General features: G+C 40.7%; 1 pseudogene; it reads right to left on the bottom strand.

Annotated features, from left to right (window-relative positions):
* Positions 1–16455: 16455 nt before the first annotated feature.
* LOC148088327 (uncharacterized) overlaps positions 16456–20084 on the bottom strand; it is a 43340-nt pseudogene continuing 39711 nt past the window's right edge.

Below are 20084 nucleotides of genomic sequence, written 5' to 3'. Positions count from 1 at the left end.
TTCAGGTCCTAGGACATGCCTTTGATCCAAACACCTACGCATCAAAGGCACATTGACGTCACAAGGTACGCACGTCACGAGATTCTAGAACATCAGGAGCGCGAGCCGAACATTCAAATGTTGAAGGCGGGAACTAATAAAAATGAGTTGTTTTCTGAGCTACAGTGTTGTGTTTGTACACAACTTTTTAAAACGTATAATGCTATCGTATTTAAGTAGTATTTTACTATTAATGGCAGTTAAAAAGTTAACACATTAATAGTGGATGAAGCAGCAGATTTACCGGTGAGCATGTGTGTAGTCCTGGTGAACATGTGTGTAGTCCTGGTGAGCATGTGTGTAGTCCTGGTGAACATGTGTGTTGTGTTCACAAGTTCTCCTCGTGTTATCGCTTCTCTGTGTGTTGTCATGTTGGAGACGCTCAGCTGGCGCAGGCCTCTGTCAACGGCGCACTTACTGACATCCAGAGGCGAGAAGCGGAACTACAACAGTTAAAAGTGAGAATGGAAACAGTAGCAGAAAATCCATCCTAATGTCCTAATGTATCGTGGTAAATGCAACAAAACCAGTTACTGGCGGTTTTTATTAAGTAATTACTCAGTTTATTAAGTACATTCATATATTATATTACCTTTACAATACATGTGTAGGATCATTTTATGAACTTATTAAGTAAGTCATTAATTGTTAATTGTAAAGCTCCTTTCTCAGACCAGGGTCCTTAGCACTTAAGCAATCAAAATCAATAAACTAAGTTAAAATACATGCTTTAAAAGGTCAAGAAAACATAGAGACAAACACAGAAACTTAGTGCAATACACATTTTATTGCAATACATATATTAAAAATAAAAAATATCAACAATAAAAAATTACAAATGTAAACAGCTTCTGGTCAGCAGGCCCCAATGGTCCCTCTGTAGATGGTGAAGAGGATGGAGGGAGGAGAGACAACCTTCTCATCCGTCGCAGGAAGTGCAGGCGCTGCTGGGCTTTCTTCACCAGGGAGGTGATGTGAAGTGAAAATAACATACCTTTCTCTTCCCCCATTCCATTCGGCTGAATATCTTCGAAGTTGATCATCTCAGTCCTCATGCATGAAGGGCCATATGTGATTGGCCCTAAAAAAAGGAATCACTATATTTAGGGTTTCACATCATCAGAATCAAAAGAGCAAATTCACAGTTAGAACAGCAAAAAGTAGAATAGGAGTGAAAGTGGGAGACACATATGGAATTCTATTTAATCTGTAGTAGGGAACACAGCCTCAACTACACATCTCAAATATGCGGAGACACATGAAGATGATCAAATCAATGACTCACCTTGGCTCTCTGGGAGAACATCGACATTTTCCACGATGTAGAACACCAAAGAAACATCTACAAGATGAAAAGAAATGACATGGTTCATCATTATTGTCGTCCTCAACACTGGAGTGTAGAAAAGCTGCAGAATTTTCAACTTACTCAGCTCTGGCCGATTGGGTCTGTAGGAGAAATGGATGATGTCTCCATGCATGATGACGAATCCTTGTCTCTTCAGCTTCATCCTGTTATTGATCACTGTGCCATAAGTACTGCAACGGAAAAGTAAATGTTAGTATCACATGATCATCTGAACCACAAGCAACTGAGCCGCAGAGGCTGAACAGCCTAGTCAATTGTTTGCTAGAAATCAAACAATGGTTGAGTGAAAACACTTTGCAGCTAAATGTGGACAAAACTGAAACTCTGGTTATTGCTTGTGATGATAAGGTTCCAGGGTTGAGTCAATACTTGGGTGACTTAGGTCAGTCTGTCAAACTGAGCCTTAGAAATCTGGGTGCTTTATTTAACAGAGACATGTCTCTAGTTCAACACTTCAGAAAACTGACCAGAAAATGTTTCCTTCAACTGAGAAAAATCTCTAAACTTCGGAAAATGTTGTCACAATAGATCTGGAGTTTGTAATTCATGCGTTTGTGTTTTCTCGTCTGGACTATTGTAACACTTTATTTTGTGTCTAAACAAGAAGGAGCTGTCTCGCCTGCAGTTAATACAGAACTATGCAGCGAGAATTCTGACCAGGTCTGGTAGAAGAATTCACATTACTCCGATCCTTAAAACTCTTCACTGGCTGCCAGTTTCTTTCAGGACTAACTTTAAAATTCTGGTTCTTTATTTCAGATCTATTCATGGTCAGGCTCCTCTTTACACCCCAGCTCGGGCTATTAGGTCTGTGGATCAGAATCTACTGATGGTTCCTCGCACACAGTTCAGGACCAGAGGAGAGAAATCCTTTCAGGCAACAAGCTCCTAAGCTTTGGAACAATCTTTCTCTCTCTCTGCACTTGATGGATCTACTGACTCGTTCAAGAAACATCTTAAGACACTTTTATTCGTGCAGGCTTTTCCTTGTTTGTCTGAGACTCCTGTGTTTGTCTCGTGGTGTCTTTACCTTTTAAGCATATAGTTTATCGGCTATTGTTTTAATTGTCTAAGCACTTTGTGCCCCTAGTCTAGAAAAGCGCTCTACAAATATTACTTACTTACTTAATTACATACATTCAGTGCATGTTAGTACCTTGTATCCTCAAGAAAGCCGCCACTTGAATTGATGAGCGTGATCCTGCAGTGTCTTCCGGACTTGTTTGTTGCCAGTGAGTTGCAGTGTACACCCTGTATAGAAAAAAAAGAATGCGTTTATTTAATATTTCAACCAGTGTACGGCATAAGTGTGACTTGTGATAACAGATCAACCAAATTAATTACAAAGATACTTTTAAAAACGTTTAATTCTCAATTAAAAGCTTGGAAAACTCACAGGGTAAAGTTGTGAGATCTAGATCTAAAACATCTGATGGTGAAGCCAGAGGGAAGAAGGAGTTTCATTTGCTTGTACAACGAATGTTGATTTTCACATTCTGTAGAAACTTCAGTTATTTTTAAAAACTTTAAATTCTAGTGATTTGATAATATCATAAAAAATATTATTTTAAGCCCAAAACGTCCCCATGAGGTGAGACAGATCCCTGCTGTGCCTCGACGTTGTATAAAATGTATTAGAAATAAGTTTGTATAGAATATAGTCTATTGTATAGTCTAGAGTAATACTGAAAATATACCTTTAACACAGATCAGTGAAAACATATGAAGTATTTCGATTTGTCTTTTTTCGTTGCTACGACGATGACAGGTAGACTCCATAAGGGCCGAATCAATTTCCGGACTACAACAGATGCAGACAAACTAAGTTTTGAACTTTTTCAAACCCCCGGTAGATGAACCTCTGAGAGTCAATAACGTATTTGTTGCAGTCTGGTTGCTAACGGCTGTTAGCTTGGCTAACGCTCGCAGTTGTCGAAGTTCGATATTTGATCGATTGCAGCAGATTGTATCCATTTGTTACAGTTTGGACTATATTTAACAATAAAGTGAGAGGAAAACCAAAGGAATGGTTTTTTCTCACCAGTTCTTCTGCCAACAGTGCAGCCGCCGGTGAAGTACAGCGACCCGCTTCCGTGGCCGTCCGACCTCACCAGCACTCCCACGGGTCCCCTTGGATCCTCCATGTGAATATAGTTGACACGCTCAGGATGAGAAACACGAACTTGAAAAAGGTCAGGTGAGAGTGAGGGGTACCTGTCGATGGGGTTCAGGTCCTAGGACATGCCTTTGATCCAAACACCTACGCATCAAAGGCACATCAAATGTTGAAGGTGGGAACTAATAAAAATGAGTTGTTTTCTGAGCTATAGTGTTGTGTTCGTACACAACTTTTTAAAACGTATAATGCTATAGTATTTAAGTAGTATTTTACTTTTAATGGCAGTCAAAAAGTTAACACATTAATAGTGGATGAAGCAGCAGATTTACCGGTGAACATGTGTGTAGTCCTGGTGAACATGTGTGTAGTCCTGGTGAGCATATGTGTAGTCCTGGTGAACATGTGTGTTGTAAGGAAATGACAACTTTACTGTAATCAATCATCTAGATTTAACACACATTTCAAATAGTCACTTGAATAACTGATAATCTTACATATTTAATTCATATTAAATAATCATATTCTTGCATTACATTCACTCACTGTAACAACTCACAGGTCGAGGTCACAAAGCCTTGCACACACACAGAAAGATTAAACAATCCCAGATTCCAGCAAGTCTGTGTGAACCTGTTTGAGAATTCACACTGAAGGACACAACATAATGGCTCTCGCCATTATGACTTGCATAATTCACTAAACGAGCATTATTTCTCTTAAACTCAATACTGTGTCTGTCTTTCTTGTCCACCACCACGTACGAGACGGGTCGGTGTTCCTCGGAACAGAGAAACCCCTAACAAATTGGTGACCGTGACCCTTGGCGTGGACTGGTGGTTTGAAGGCCTTTTCGATTCCGAGACGAACTCTGAGCTGATTGTTCTCCAGGCAACCAGGCGCCACTATACCTTACTTCAGGAATCAGGTGAGAAAGATTTTTTCTTATTTCTTACATAGATTTTAGTTAGCTTGTATTTTGGAATTAATTGAAATTATATTGTAAGTTAGAAAAGCTTAGATATTTTTTAGTTTTGGTTGCCTGTACGAATAAACGCAAGTCTCTGGTTCTGTCACAAATTTAGATTATATTTTTCAATAGTGCTTTCTTAAGCTGATGCTCATTTTTGGGGTATTGCATTGTCTGTTGCTGTTTGTTGTTGTTTTAACTGTAGACGACATTATCGTGTCCCGGGTTGAAGTTTTGAAGAAAAAATGTTGTGAAGTTGGAAGAAAAAACGTTGTGAAGTTTTGAAGAAAAAACGTTGATTAGAATTTAAGTTGAATTGATAGGCAGAGGAGACAGTTACACAACCTGGTAACCCTTGGGAATTCAGAGTAGGGGTGGAAGTATAAGCTGCTCCCTCTACGGGGCGTCTGACATTTTTAATTTCAGATTCCTAAACTAGTTAGTATACTTGGCCTATGGTTGATTATTATTATTCGGTAAGCCGAGTATTTGGGATAATATGTGGTGATTTGATGGGGTCTCTCCCAATATCCTGGTCTGAAGACTCTGCCAGCTGTGGGTGTGTAGGCCAGTTAGATCTCATTGTGTTTCGGTGTTGAGGGTCTCCACAAAAAATTTGGCAGTATAGTCAGGGCTAGTTAATTTTTCCGAACAATCACGGTGATGGACAAAGTCTCATTGGTGATTAGTTTAGAGTTAGTTCGACGGGGGTTGAAATAGATGGATGAGTTGAGGGGTCTCCTATCCAGGGTGTTTGGAAGCTAATTGAGCGGTCGAGGGGCTCTCGCCATTATGACTTCAACACTTTAGACACGACAGGCTGGTAAGAATCTCGTTCCACGTAGCATAGTGTGTCGCTCTGACCTGTTTTGGTAAAATACTGTTGTCGTCGTATTGTCATGACATATTGTTTTGTTAAAATTGTCTGTGTCTGTATATTTTTATCTTTTGAATACTTTTTTCTCGCTGCGGTACTTGTAAAAAATTGCATTCATTTGTGTGAGGTCTCTGACTTTCTGTGACTCAGCTGAGAGTTTGTGTGTGTGTGTGTCTTTGGACACTATCTCTTGCTGATAAGAACACTGCTGCTTGGCAGACTTGTCTGGTCAGCTACTGAAGGCCAACTGAGCTCCGAAAGAAAGTTTCCTTTTTGGTGGGAGTGGCTTCACTTAGAGGTTGGTCTTCTAAGACTTCCCTTTTTTCCTCACTGTTTGTTTATGAAAGAAAGTAATGTTAATTGAAGTTAATGTGTAAAGTGATTGTTCAGGTTGCTATATTTGGTGTTCTGAATTTTATTTTTTCTTCTCCCTTTCTATTTTTAATTTTTCTTTATTTCCTTCCCATCATTGTTTATCTCTTAAGTATTTTGGTTGGGTTTAGTATAATTATCTTCTCTCTTCATTAAGCAACATTCTTTGTTGACAATAGTTATTTTACAATTATTCCTGTTTCTTAATTAAGGTATGTATGAATATATACAGTTAATTAGTGTTATAATTGGTTAAAGAAGAAAAACAAAAACAACTCACACTCCTGTGGCTCCACACATTAATTCCTGTAGACCGTCTGCAATGGCTGCTCAAAATCCTGATCCCTATGAAGAAGCTAAAGCTGCATTATCACGCCACTGTGTCACAGATTTTGATACAGATTTGAATACATCAAAGACAAAGGTAAAACAATGTCCTCAGATAAACAATCAGATGATATCTGATATTCAAGCTCCACTTGTCACCATTGTTTCTGGGATGCTTGATTTGGTTAGCACTAATGACAGAAACCGAAACCTGAGAAAGTGGTTGAAAGCCGAAACCCAAGACGCAGAGTTGACTGAGGAAATGCCAAATCATGATCCGACAAGAAATTTACGTGCCAATGTCAGCTGCAAATACTTGTAGTACTCCCTCAGGTAAGGCTGAGCAAGCCTCAAGGGACCAGCTATGTGAGTTAATCCCACCTGTTGCATTTAGTTTGCGTCACATGACTGCACATGATGGTTCTCCAACTGCAAAGTCGGAAGCATGTGATTTTGTTGATGGTGATCCTGAAAACGAAGATTTTCTGGCGCCGTTAGTTACCCAACCTCCTAGAGGTGCAAAGTCTAAGACTCAGCCGAAACGTGAATATAATTTACGATCACTAAAAGAGTATGCAAGGAACCCTTCACGTGGTACTCCTCAAATGCCGATGGTTCCTTTTCCTAACAATCCTACATAAGCCATATACTCTCCTTACACTCGTAAGGATTTGCAGACAATAGTGGAGAATATGCCTCCACTCTCTCAGGGAGGTGCACCTTGGATTCATAGCATTGAGCATCACATTATGGGACAAACTGTGTATGAGAGATTTCCGCATCATCACTTCCAGGGCTGCTGGCTCAACGGCTGCAGCTAATATTGAACAGGAAGCAAATACTCAAGACGTCGATCCTGACAATCCTTTCGAGTATCACCGCGTGGCTCTGTATAATGCTATCAGACGACAGTTTCCTGTCTGCTACACTTCTGGACAACTTTCTAATCTGCCACCGAAGCCAATGGAGGAACCTGGAGAGTACATACATCGATGTCTCCAGGTATGACAAGTCCACCCAAATAGTGTTCCGCATGAATATGATAAACTCTCTGCCTGAGTCTGTCAAGAAAGGTCTTGATTCAATGGTTAACCTTAATAGTAAACCTTATGACGACTGGGTTACTTACGTCATTAATTTTTTGAAAATCCACAATAAAGAGGAAACTAGTGCAAAGAACTCTTATTATGACATCAAGACGCAGTTAGCCAAAACCCAACTTAAAAACATAAAAGAAGACTAAAAAGAAACAGATGGCTTAGACTTCTGTTCCTGTCTCTGTCCCAGAAAATGCTTTTGAGGGCCCTATCATGGCTCCACAGCGGCGATTTGCTGGAGTGTGTGGGCGTGGCAGAGGAAGAGGACGAGGGTATAGAGACAAATGAAGCAGTCCAAACGACCAAGCTTGCTTCATCTGTGGCGCTCTGGAGCACTGGGCGAATGAATGTCCTCACTATCAATCAACCGACAATGGATTCAACAACTTCCAGAGACGTGGAGGTCCACCCAGGCCGAGGGGTGGTTTTGGCGGTTACGTGGCTCCAAATCAATATCAGATGCAACAATAGGGAAGCCCGAGACGCTGCTCTGAGGTGTTAGCTCTCAAAGAACCACTCATAGAGCTCACTGTTGGAGGACAGACTATGATTATGTTGCTGGATACCGGTGCAAGATACACCACAAGTAAATATGAACTTCCTATCTCTGGCAACACCACCTCAGTTGTTGGCATCTCTGGGACGCCACAAGTCCTCCATTTCAGCATACCTCTCCCTTGTGAACTATTGGGGATCAAGTTTACCCATTCACTATTGATTTATTCTCAATGTCCAGTTGGCCTGCTTGGAAGAGACATTTTATCACTCACTGGCACATCTTTGGCTTTCACGCCCTCTGGAACTTTGGTCCAGTTCCCAAATGGTGAAACCTACAATTGCAGCAATTATCCTGAGCTGTACAAGCATGAACTCAGCCTTGCCCAACTCTCCACCGAAAATGAACTCTTGCCCGCACCAGAGAGGGAGGCCGCTGTGTACTGGTTCAACATGATTGAACCCCCTGATGGTTTCTCCGAACTTGAAAGACTTTTGAGACCTGGAAAAAGTGGATTATGCTGCTGCGCTCGTATAATCCAACTGCGGACCCCCCGCACTGCACTATGAACTATATCTGGGATGATGATGACCCTGACTACGATGACAAATGGCACGATCTGGTAGCAAACATGAATTTGACTCTTGTGTGCGGTGACATTTTTGTGGGTCCGGACGGTGTGGCGGCTGAAGTTGAATTAACAAACGAACAAGGTTTTCTCTATGCTCTTTCCGACACTTCTGTCCCTCATGTTACTTTGGCTGTTGTTGCTGGTGGGGAAGCTAGAGCCCTGGGACCCATGATTAAAAAATGCAAGACAGCTTGCGATTTGGTGAAAACGCAGAATAACAATCTATTCTTCTCACCTAGCACCGACTCCTACTACATTCCACACAAAAGTAGGGTTGGCTCCTTCCCAGAAAAAGTATACAGACACAAGACCCATGGCAGAGAGAACACAGGCCATCCTGCTGCTGAGGCTATGCTGGACAGCATTCCTGCCTCGTTATTGAACAATGGGCCAACGGACGTTGGTCTCATTCATGTTCCACCCGTCCAAATAACTCTCAAACCTAAAATCGTTCCTATTTGGCGTGCCCAATATCATCTACCCTTTGAGAAAATAAAGGGTATTGAGGCAACTATTGCTGGATTGAAAAAGGCTGGTGTTTTAACCACTGCTGAATCCGAGTGTAACACTCCAATTTTGCCGGTGCCAAAACCGGGTAAATCAGAATATCGAATGGTGCCCGATCTCCGTCCAATCAATCAAGTTGTGTTCCCTTCTGGGTCACGGCTATCACTCCAGAACTAAAATATTTCTCTGTTCTTGATCCAGCCAACGCATTTTTCTCCATCCCTTTGCATGAGAATAGCAGAAATATCTTTGCATTCACCTACGAAGGAGAACATCTCACATACACTAGACTTCCACAAGGTTACATTGACTCACCATCAATTTTTAACCATTGCCTAAAAAAGCATTTTGAGGAACTCTCATTGCCTGAGAATGCTGTTCTTTTGCATTATGCTGACGATTTTGATTAGTGCGCCCTCGGCTGAGGATAATTTAAGAGCTACTGAGATTATTTTCGTTTCTTGGCTAAGAAAGGCTATAAAATAAGCAGACAGAAAGCTCAGATTTGTCGACAAAATGTCTCCTACCTGGGAAGATTGATAAAAAGTGGTGAACATTTTTGTCCACACCTCTCATGGGGTTGCCAGTTTTTTTTTTACAGTCTTTGGCTTTTACTTTGTCTGCACGGAGACAACAAAGGCTTAAACAGATCCTTGACCAACCTCACATCAATTACACAGCTGAAGGTGTTAACATGGCTGACGACATGGGGACAGCTGGTCTCCCACATGACTGTGTAGCGTTGGCAATAACATATATGAAAGTCTGTGACTCTGTTACTGATGTGGAGTTGGCAGAAGTAGAGATGACTCTGTTTTGTGATGGCAGTTGTTTTAGGAAAGAGAATGGTTCTCTTTCTGCTGGCTACTCTGTTGTGAAATTGTCATCGGATGGTGTGTTTTCTACACTGGAAGCTGTATCTGTTCCTCAACCTTGTTCCGCTCAAAAAGCTGAAATCCTTGCCCTCACAAGGGCTCTTTTTTGGCCTCTGGAAAATCTGCTAATATCTATACTGACTCAGCATATGCACATCATGCTGTCCATATTGATCTTCCTCATTGGAAGAGGAAAGGGTTTGTTACAGCCACAGGGGCTCCAATTAAACATCTCTCTGAAATGAATGATCTTTTGATGGGTTTAGCATCACCACGTGAGGTTGCAGTATTGAAATGCAAAGGTCATCAATCAGGGACTTCTGTGGTTTCTAAAGGTAACGCTGAAGCTGACAAGGCCGCTAAGCTAGCGGCTGGCTATCGTGCTAATTTGATGGTTGCTTTACCAGTCCTTCAGGGGGAGGTTTCTTCCGCCATTTCTGAAGAAACAGTTGAATAGTTACAGTCTTCAGCCAGTCCTGAAGAAAGATCTGTGTGGTTGAACAGAGGTGCTGTGAAAGTGGGTAAACTCTGGAGGCATAGTGATGGGAGACTTATTGCTCCAGCAGTTCTACTAACGAGTTTGTGTCAAGAGAGTCATCATCTTGGTGATGTTTCCAACAAGAAAATTATGTCGAAAATTGAAAGGTTCTGGTGGCATCCCTATTTGAATGATGTGGCTAAACTGACTGTTTTGGAGTGTCAGGCATGTCAACAGTACAATCCTAGAGCTACCCTCAAAGTGGGGATGGGTTCATTTCCGCCCCCTAGTGATCCATGGAAGGAGATTGTTATTGACACCACAGACATGGGACTTGACAACAGGGTAAAAGGTTTGAGATACCTACTGGTGTGTGTGGATGTGTTTTCTAGGTGGGTTGAGGCTTTTCCCACTAGAACTGAATCGGCAGCGGAAGTGTTTAAGTGGTTGACAAAAGAGCTGATACGTAGGTTTGGCCTTCCTAGGCGCATTAGGTCTGATAATGGTACACACTTTTCTAACAAAGACTTGAAAACAGTGGAAGACTTCTTTGGCATCAAACATACTTTTGGTTCTGTGTATCATCCTGCTTCGCAAGGTCTGGTTGAGAGAGCGAATGGGACACTCAAGAGGATGTTGGCAAAACAGTGTGTGGGGACTAAACTGAAGTGGCTTGATGCATTGCCATTAGCGCTGATGGCAATGAGATCTTGCCCTAACGAGACTTTAGGTCTCTCCCCTTATGAGGTATTGACCGGACGGTTGATGCCTGGACCTAGCACATCTGGTCCGTTTAGTGAACCGGACGGTTCCCTTGACGACATTAGAGTTGATCTTTCAAATTATATCTCTGCCTTGAATAAGATTGCACAAGCTCTCACTCACCAGGTGCCTGACATCCTTCAAAGGGTCCTGGAGGAAGGAGATCTACAACTGAAGCCAGGGGATTAGATCTGGCAGAAACACTTTAGAGTTCACTGGAGTCTTCCAAAGTGGAAGGGTCCGTTTGAAGTGTTGGAAGCCAAAACTCATTCCATTAAGGTTTTGAAGGAAGGAAAACCCTCCAATTGGATACATCTCAGCCACTGTGCAAAAGCTGAGGATCCCAAAAGATCCCTCTCTGATATCAGATCTGACCTAAAAGCAATATGTCAGACAACAGCCGAAAGACCTGCCATCCCTTAAAGAGACCAAGAATGTTCAGAATTTTGGCTAAAATAATAATTCTGATACTCATACTGGAAACAAATCTCTCCATCTCAGATACATCCACTAAGGCCCCTGATTCTGCTACAGCCCAGATCAAAACAAAATCTGTAGCCCATGAATTTGTCTGCAAGACAAAAGCGTCAAGCCCCAAACTATCCTCCTGTCTACAAAGCCGAGGAAGGAAAAGATCTGGCATTTCAAATTGACTACTGTTCTGTTGCCGATTGTGGATACCGCACAAACGATGCCATTTGGCGACCAAACCCAAAGTATCTCTGTCTGGTCTGGCATCCTAATTGTAAGATAGATTCACTTTGCAACCTCAGCAGGTCTATTGCAAAATGTACCACCCGTGAATGCATCATAAACATTATTCGATCTAAAACCGATTCACTTTGTTCATCCTGGAAGAGTGTTGTTGCTAACACTGGCCCCTCCAGATGGAATTGTCATTCAACTGATCTCAATCCACTGGCCCAAATAATCTCAATAACTAAAATGACCGCCCAACCAAATTGTGTTAAGAATCGATGTAATCCTCTTTCTGTTCATCTTTCATCCCCTGCACTCAAAGACACTGGACTGTATGGTTTAGGAAGCTGGGAAAATGGACATGATCCAATAGGTATATTCTTCCTGAATGTAACTAAGAAACGCACTTCTGAATTAGATAAATTTAACATTACGGCAACCGAAACGGGATATTATGAAGAAAACATGTGGTTAAAATGGATCCATCTAACTGCTAAACAACATAAGAAATATGACTGCATAATGTGTTCTCGGGCTGGACCAACGTTGTTCACCACACCTGCTCCTTTGCATCATATAGATGATCCGGCTGGATTTTTCTGTATGCTGGCTTTGATGATGACTGAGAATCCCCGAAACTGCCATGCTCTAGATTTATTGTATGGCGTTGTGTCTGACAGTACTATTCCTCCAATTTTTACTCCCATTAAGAAAGATTACACATGTCTCAATAGGGTGGGATGGGTGAACAAGACAATACGTAATTATGGTTGGTTAACTGATAATTGGTGCCCTACTAAGATTAATGTTACAACTTGGAATAATGCTACATCTTTGCCAGTCAGTAGAGCTGACCTGTTCTGGTATTGCGGTGGTCGTACCCTTCACAACATACTTAAGAAGAATTGGGAAGGGCAGTGCGCTCTTGTAAGATTAATGCTGCCAGTAACTTTGATTGGCCCCGAACTATCCTCTGATTCATCTGTTGATTGGAGCCATTTAGATCCCTTAAATAACTACTTGAGCAAAAGACCAAGAAGGGAAGCTTTTGATTTAGATTTCGATCTTTCAGAAGGAGGTATCACTTACTATGACGCTATTGGGGTAGCTGAAGAGTACAAAATTGCTAATGACATACTATCAGGATTTGTTTGGGTCACTGTCAATAAGAATATCAACAGAATCAATTTTCTCCATTTTAATATTCAGATGTTGCAGAATCTCACCCGGAATGCAATTCAAGGTTTAACCGATGAGCTTTACCAGAATTCTCTTATGACTTATCAGAATCGGCTTGCTTTAGACATGTAACTGGCTAATAAATGGGTTGTGTGTTACTTGTGTTGTTTGGTGATTCTTGTTGCACGGTTCTACCGAACAACACTGCTGAAGGGGGCTCTGTCCAGATTGCGTTGAATGGGTTAAGATTATTGGCGGAAAAAACAACAGCAACAAAAAAACAACATCAGTCTGATCTATTTGGTAAATGGAAGGGGGTAATTATGTCTGTAGGTACTACCCTACTGACTGTTTTTGGAGTCCTAGCACTAGGTTGCTGCTGTGTCATTCCATTACTGAGAAAAATAATTGAGGAATGTATTATTTCTGCTTTGTCCAGAGAACGCGATGCTGTTCATCTCTTTCCTATGTTTCAGGACGAGCTCAATGATGCACTGTTGACAGGGGAGTACGTCAACAACGCTTCACCAGACGAGCCGACATCCATGGTCGCCGAAAACAGGGCTGCTGCTTCCTTTTTAACTCGCTAAAGAGGTTTTTCAAAGAAGAGGATACTGGCTCTATATCAATATATATTCTAACAAAATCTTTACTTCAATATAGGCTTATTAGATTTTAGTTAGCTAGTGAATATGTTTGTTTTGATTACTTAGCATTCAATTAATCTAGTTTTAATGCATAATTTGGAATAATTTTTTGGGGATTTTTGGATTTAAGAGAAATGCTCAAAATGTATAACTGCATTCATTAAATGAATATGTGTTTACTCTGTTGCTTTCTCACCGAATGTAATCTTTGTGTGGCACTATACGGATGATAGTTTAGCATGTTTAGTTTATAATCAGATTCGCGATTATTTTGAAATCAGACTTGTCTTTGTTTTATTGCATCATTATTTCATGATGCAATCAGGGGGAATGTAAAGAAATGACAACTTTACTGTAATAAATCATCTAGATTTAACACACATTTCAAATAGTCACTTGATTAACTGATAATCTTACATATTTAATTCATATTAAATAATCATATTCTTGCATTACATTCACTCACTGTAACAACTCACAGGCCGAGGTCACAAAGCGTTGCACACATACAGAAAGATTAAACAATCCCAGATTCCAGCAAGCCTGTGTGAACCTGTTTGAAAATTCACACTGAAGGACACAACAGGCCAGCAAGTCGCTGGGAACAGACAGATTCTAGAAGAGGGGTCGGTGTTCCTCGGAACAGAGAAACCCCTAACAGTGTAGTCCTGGTGAACATGTTTGTTGTGTTCACAAGTTCTCCTCGTGTTATCGCTTCTGTGTGTTGACATGTTGGAGACGCTCAGCTGGCGGAGGCCTCTGTCTACGGCGCACTTACTGACATCCAGAGGCGAGAAGCGGAACTACAACACTTAATAGAGATAGAATGGAAACACAGTAGCAGCAAATCCATCCTAATGTCCTAATGTATTGTAGTAAATGCAACAAAACCCGTTACTGGCGGTTTTGATTAACTAATTACTCAGTTTATTAAGTACATTAATATATTATATTAACTTTACAATACGTGTGTAGGATCATTTTATGAACTTATTAAGTAAGTAATTAATTGTTAATTGTAAAGCTCCTTTCTCAGACCAGGTTCCTCTGTAGATGGTGGAGAGGATGGAGGGAGGAGAGACAACCTTCTCATCCGTCGCAGGAAGTGCAGGCGCTGCTGGACTTTTTCTTCACAAGGGAGGTGGTGTCCAGCTGAGGTCCTCTGTGATGTGCACCCCCAGTAACTTGGTGCTGCTGACGACCTCCACCGTTGTGCCGTTGATGAGGAGTGGTGTGTGGCTGGGTCGGGATCTTCTGAAGTCGATGATGATCTCTTCAGTCCTGTCAACGTTCAGGAGCAGGTAGTTCACCTCACACCAGTCCACCGAATGTTGCTTCTCCTCTCTGTAGGCCAGTTCGCTGTCGTCCTGAACGAGGCCTACGACTGTCATCAGCATATTATCATGATGTGGTTGGTATTGAATGTAACTGGTCACAGAAGTAGCAAACTCCTCCACATCTGTGTGTTCCTGAAAATAAAGAGAAGAGAGATAAAGTAAAACACACACAAACAAAACACCTTTATTTTTCCTATGCCGTCTGTGATGTCACTTGTAACATGCTAGTATAAAAGCATAAATTATTCTTATTGTTTAATGAATCATTCTCTTAAAATCTACAAATGGACATTGATCAATGTCAAGACAATATGTAAGGTTCATATTGATGATAGAAATTAGTAAATGTAGGTATTTTTCTAGTGGGATGTCTTTTGTGAAGCTTCATCAAAGCGACACCATATAATATGTGTATAATGTGTTAATAATAAAATTGAAAGTGCATTGAATTCATATATTTTCCTCACTCATTCAACGTTTTTGAAATCTCATGAAAAGTAACAGTGTTGTTATTAAAAGAGCTCGGTAGGTGGCGCTCTCAATTCTTCGTCTTCATCGCTAAAGATTTTAGAGCTGAGAGTGCCATCTTGTGGCCTTTGAAAATAAGCATCATGAACCATCAGCTGTTTCTGCAGGTTTGTCTAGTCGATCATATAATCTACAGATTGGAAAATTGTTAACGCTGATTATCTATCTGTCAAGTTTCTTTTCTCTATCTTAACTTAAAGATGCTGCTATGAAGACTTACTTGAGAAAGGCAGCAGGTCTAAGGGAAGTTTGGGATATTCTTCACATATTGTTCGACCATCTGCTCCAAGACGTCCATGGCACAGTGTTTGCACATCAGGCCCTCTGGAGTGATACCTTCGTCTGAGCAAAACAAACATGTTACAAACAAGGCAATATTTTATTTTGCCACCAAAGCTGTGGTCGGAATATTCACCCGCGAGCTCCTACTGTCCCTGCTCCACTTGATGACACACGTCCCTCACGATGTCTCTCCAAGTCAAGGATCGAGCGCACAGGTGGGCCTACAGACGGAAAAACACAATTTAGTTGTGAGTCATTGAAGTAACACAACAACAATTCTCTTAAGATATAAGGGAACACAATGGAGGTTTCACAGAACAGTTCCAGAGAGTTCATTGAAAACGTCCTTATGTGTAGTTTATTGAAAAGCTAATGTCCAGCTCACCTGCAGCACCTGAGAACCTTCAACATCCAGAAAACTCCGGTAACAGTCCTCTTCCAAATCCAGCTCTGAAAAACAATTGGAAAATTCAACTTGAATAAATCAGTGTCATTTATTTGCATTTGTAGAAATAACAATATAGAAAAACTGCTTCTAAATCTATCAATTTATCAATAAATATATCTTTAATGTGTCGTTAAAGGAGTTTTTTCGAGTCAAAATGTAACTTTATTTATAGAAACTAATGGCCTTACTACACCATTCACCACTTTCCATATAACAATGAGCAGTTGGTCAGAGACGAGCCTTTATCTTGTAGATGCAGAAAATTGACAATGGCTAAATTACAGAGTTGCTGTTACACTATTCCAACACTGGGAGGGTAAACACTATTTTAATTGCTAAAGTTTTGATCTTTTTCTAATCAAAATTAAATGTTATAATAACTCCCCTAACAGTAAATCATAGCATATGATGTTAGTTAGTTAGGCCTTTGTATTCCTTTCGGAACATAGGCCATTGATGAATAGTTTCCACCACCGTCTGTCTGCCATCCTCTCCAGCTGTTTCCACGTCAGTCCCTTTTTCACATCTAGCTCTGTGCTCCTCCTCCAGGTGATTTTGGGCCTCCCTCTGCTCCGTTTGCCTTGTGGGTTCCATGTTAGTGCCTGTTTGGTTATTGCCGTTTTGCTTTTTCTTGTGTGTGTGACCTATCCAGCTCCACTTTCTCCTTATCAGCTGTATCTCTATTGGCTCTTGATTGGTGCGTTCCCACAGGTTGATGTTACTGATACGTTTTGGCCAGAAGATTCTGAGGATACGTCTAAGGAAGTGGTTGATGAAAGTCTGTAGTTTATTGGTGATGGCGTTGGTGGTCCTCCAAGTTTCTGATCCATACAACAGTACGGATCTGACGTTGGAGTTGAAGATTTTGAGCTTCGTATTGAGTGAGATGTTCTTAGTTTTCCAGATCTTATTTAATATGTTGAATGTTGTTCTTGCTTTCCTATTTCTTGACTTCACATCTTCCTCTGTCCCACCGTTCACTGCTATCACACTTCCCAGGTATGTAAATTTGACGACCTCTTCCAGTGTCTGGTCCCCGATGTTTATAGGTGTTATAAGAATTTAAGTGATCAGAATGTTTGTCCCTCACAAGTCGGTGCCTCGTGACTGATAAAACTTGTGCATCATGACTAATGACCATGACGTTTAATCCACAAACTGTAGATGGTTCTTGTTTTGCTCCTGCCAACCGAAGGTCAACCCCCGCCAGCGCGTGTGCCCTCCCTAATCAACGTTCATCGTATCTGTAAACCTGTTCCAGCCTGGTTGTGACTGATGTAGCTGTGAAACTAAATAAAAATCGTGAGGGAGACACAGATCGTTGGTATTCACTGAGATTGTTTGAGCGTGGTCTACGTTCTGATTGTCTCCCCTCGCGAGTAACAAGTTTTGACTCTGGTTGTTTTTCACTCTGTCCAGGCATCGAGAACTTAACAAATTCTCCCAACAACTTGGTCCTCCGAGCCGGATCGCTACGACTGTTCTGGAGGTGCGAGGACTACGAAAAACTGTGCACAGTCGGAGATCTATTCTTCGGGAGAAAGCCCACACGTCAGCGGTGGTTCCTTCCTCGTTTTTCGCATCACCGGAGCAGACAAATGCGATCCGAACCCAGCTGCCGGACAAGTTACGCCAACTAAGGTCAGTAGGATCGTTCAGACGTGAAACGATAGATTCTTGACGAAGAACGAAACTCAGCTAACGTGCGTTTGTTGAGGTGTTGCACGGTGGTGCGTTTACAGCCATCCGTTGGGGCCTGTTCTGGTGATTCTGTCACAGAAATTAAAAGACCTTCCTGAAGAACTGTCATTTTGTTGATTGTGAAATAAAAGTCTAGTTACGGGAGTGAATCTTAAACACCCAGTATTTGTCCGCCTTACCAACAGTTGGGAAAGGTAGAAGATTGACAAATAGACCGCTCTAGACTGATAAAAAGCAAAAAACAAATGACACGAATAAATGAAACAAAACTCAACATAACATGCGTTTGTTGTGGTGTTGCACGGTGGTGCGTTTACAGCCATCCGTTGGGGCCTGTTCTGATGATGCTGTCACAGAAATTAAAAGAGCTACCTGAAGAACTGTCATTTTGTTGATTGTGAAATAAAAGTCTAGTTACGGGAGTGAATCTTAAACACCCAGTATTTGTCCGCCTTACCAACAGTTGGGAAAGGTAGAAGTTTGACGAATAGACCGTTCTAGACTGATAAAAAGCAAAAAACAAATGACACGAATAAATGAAACAAAACTCGACATAACATGCGTTTGTTGAGGTGTTGCACGGTGGTGTGGGTTTACAGCCATCTTTGGGGCCTGTTCTGGTGATGCTGTCACATAAATTAAAGGAGCTACCTGAAGAACTGTCATTTTGTTGATTAAAAAACAAAAAACAAATGACGAAAAATGAAACGTGGTGAGATAACAGATAATAAGGGGGATTTGATAAAACTTGCCCAGATAATGGAACAACGATATACCGGTTGCACCAAGTACTTGAAAAACATGGAAAGAAAGATATAAATTCAAACCATCCGAAGATACAAATAAAACAGAATAATTGCTCAGACAGCTGTCGCTTCATTAAGAGCAAAAAAAAAAACGGACTAAAGAAAGTCCTGGGAAACAAATCAAGGTTGCATGAATCTGGCATGAACATGCTTATCTTAAAAGATGGATAAGAAAAAAACAAGTGATCACGTGTTTAAACAATGAAGAAGTGTGTTACGTAAGGCCTGAAGACAATGAGACTGTGACTTGACGAAGACGGACAAAACCAACAACACCAAGACCAAGGGGCTGCAGGAGGCGCCATCCTGATCCCCGTTAATACTGCTAAGACCGGAAACTCTGACTCACACAATAATGTGACCAAGACAAAACCCGAGAAGAGAAAAACGAAACCTCTTCCCCGAGACCAAAAATACAGTATAACTAGAGCTATGAATAAATGTTTTTAAAGAGAAAATAAAATAACTAATACCATTAAAACTACTTTTAACTAATTAACAAACAGTTTACTTGAAAAATTCACCCTTTATGTCGACATTTACAATAAATAACTCCGATCTATTAGCCAAAGAAACATGAAATGATATATTTATTGTTTTTCATTTATTAAAATGGTTATACTATTTTGTCAAACGTTTTCATGAGATTCATTTTTTGATCTATGAATATATTTATATATATTTTGTATCCATTTAGACACATTTGAAGTGTCATCTCAGTTTTGAACCGTTTTTATTATTATTATTATGTAGAAAAAGAAAGAGAAGAGGAAGTGAAGAGAAAGAGAAGAGAATGTAGAAAAAGAAAGAGAAGAGGAAGCGAAGAGAGAGAAGAAATAGAGGAGGAAGAAGAGAGAATAAAGAGACAGAATGAAGAGAATGAGTAAATAATAATAATCTTAACTATAAAATAATTTCTTAAATAACTTAAGAATGTGTGTGTGTGTGTGTTCTTGTGGTGCAGTAGGAATGTTATTAAAAGCTACAGAATGTTTTAGACGTTTATAGTTTAGTCATGACTAAAATCTCACCATCTGTGTGCTGCATGAGTGTGTACATGTGTGTGTGTGTGTGTGTGTGAAGGTGAGGGCTCAGCTCTTTTTGTTTCAGTAAAACTTCAGAAAATATGTTTTAAAATGTAGTCGATTGTTCTGTTTTGTGTTGTTCTCAACACTTTAATTCGACTTAAATGACACAAAAATAAAGTAAAATGAAAGTATTACATTAACATATTTAGCCGTTGAAATTATTTAAGTCTCGACTGCTGTTTGTTTATCATGTCTTTAAATGGCATCACGGAAGGACGGAGCGAAATGATCGTGTCCGTAGTCCTCATGGTTTTGACAATAAAACAAGGCCATGTGACCAGAGAATGTCAGTCTCATAAAGACTGACGGGGAGGAGAGGTGTTTCCTAAAAACACAATTGAATCTGAATAAGAAGTCTCATCCTCAAGAGGGCACCAAACGTGCCAAATCCACACTTTGTTGAATTATTTTCAACCTGACTCTAAAATTCTTCTCTGTGATTGACTTGTCAAG

The sequence above is a fragment of the Callionymus lyra genome, chromosome 1 (assembly GCF_982586985.1).
Source record: "Callionymus lyra chromosome 1, fCalLyr1.hap1.1, whole genome shotgun sequence".
NCBI lineage: Eukaryota > Metazoa > Chordata > Actinopteri > Syngnathiformes > Callionymidae > Callionymus > Callionymus lyra.
This window is presented reverse-complemented; position numbering and strand designations above follow the sequence as displayed.